Raw genomic sequence first — 1,749 nt, forward strand, 5'->3', positions numbered from 1 at the left:
CAACTACTCATGTGCAAGTTCAACTTGAAGTTAAAGACAATTAAAACAAGTCCAAGAGAGCCAAAATATGATCTTCAATATATCCCTCCTGAATTTAAAGACCATCTAAAGAATAGATTTGATGCATTGAACACCAATGACCAAAACCCAGAAGAATTGTGGGATGACATCAAGAGCATCATCCATGAAGAAAGCAAGAGGTCATTGAAAAGACAACAAAAGAAGAGAAGACCAAAATGGATGACAGAAGAGACTCTGAAACTTGCCTTTGAGCGGAGAGTAGCTAAAGCAAATGGAAGAAATTATAAAAGAATTGAACCGAAGATTTCAAAGAGCGGCTTGAGGAGACAAAGCCAATTACTATAATGAAATGTGTAAAGACCTGGAGTTAGAAAACCAAAAGGGAAGAACACGCTCAGCTTTTCTCAAGCTGAAAGAATTGAGAAAAAAATTAAGCCTTGAGTTGCAATATTGAACGTTTCTAAGGGCAAAATATTGAATGATGCAGGAAACATCAAAGAAGATGGAAGGAATACACAGTCACTGTACCAAAAAGAACTGGTCAATCTTCATCCATTTCAGGAGGTGGTATATAATGTAGAACCAATAGTAGTGAAGGAGGAGGTCAAAGCTGCAATGAAGGAATTGGTGAAGAACAAGGCTCCGGGAATTGACCGAATACCCATTGAGATATTTTAACAAACGGATGCCGCACTGGAGGCACTCATTTGGTTATGCTAAGAGATTTGGAAGACAGCTACCTGGCCAACTGACTGGAAGAGATCCATATTTGTACCCATTCTAAAGAAAGGTGATCCCACAGAATGTGGAAATTATTGAACAATATCATTAATATAGCATACAAGTAAGATCTTACTGAAAATAATTAAAAAATGGTTGCAGCAATATATTGATACAGAACTTCTAGAGGTGCAAGCTGGATTCAGAAGAGGATGTGGAACAAGGAATATCATAGCTCCTGTCAGATGGATCTTGGCTCAAGGCAAAGAATACCAGAAAAATGGTTACTTGTGTTTTATTGACTATGCAAAGGCATTTGATTGTGTGGATCATGACAAATTATGGATAACATTGAGAAAGAATGGGAATTCCTGAACACTTGATTGTACTTATGAGGAACCTGTACCTTGACCAGGAGGCTCTCATTTGAATGGAACAAGGGGACACTGTATGGTTTAAAATCAGGAAGGGAGTGTGTCAGGGTTGTATCCTTTCCTCATACTTATTCAGTCTATATGCTGAGCAAATAATCTGAGAAGCTGGACTATATGAAGAAAAACGTGACATCAGGAATGGAGAAGGAATCATTAACAACCTGAGATATGCTGATGATACAACTTTGCTTGATGAAAGTGAGGATGACTTGAGGCACTTACTGATGAAGATTGAAGAATACAGTCTGCAGTATGGATTACATCTCAATATAAAGAAAACAGAAATCCTCACAACTGAACCAAGAGGCAGCATTACGATAAATGGAGAAAAGATCGAGGTTGTCAAATAATTCACTTTGCTTGGTTCTGCAATCGACACCAACGAAAGCAGCAGTCAGGACACGAGATGATGTTTAGCACTGGGAAGGTTGGCTGTGAAGGAAGTCTTTCAAGTCACCTCGTATGCATGTGAGAGCTGGACAATGAATAAGGAAGATCGAAGAAGAGTTGATGCTTTTGAGTTGTGGTGCTGGTGAAGAATGCTGAAAGTACCATGGACTGCTAAAAGAACTAA

The 1,749-nt window shown here is 38.7% G+C and overlaps 1 protein-coding gene across 1 annotated transcript in view; it reads left to right on the forward strand.

Moving 5' to 3' along the window:
- LOC103207414 (centromere protein P) overlaps positions 1-1,749 on the forward strand; it is a 617,074-nt gene that overhangs the window by 93,509 nt on the left and 521,816 nt on the right. The window lies entirely within an intron of this gene.

The sequence above is a fragment of the Orycteropus afer genome, unplaced genomic scaffold (genome assembly GCF_000298275.1).
Source record: "Orycteropus afer afer isolate SDZICR_OR568_19922 unplaced genomic scaffold, OryAfe1.0 scaffold00368, whole genome shotgun sequence".
Taxonomy (NCBI): Eukaryota; Metazoa; Chordata; class Mammalia; order Tubulidentata; family Orycteropodidae; genus Orycteropus; species Orycteropus afer.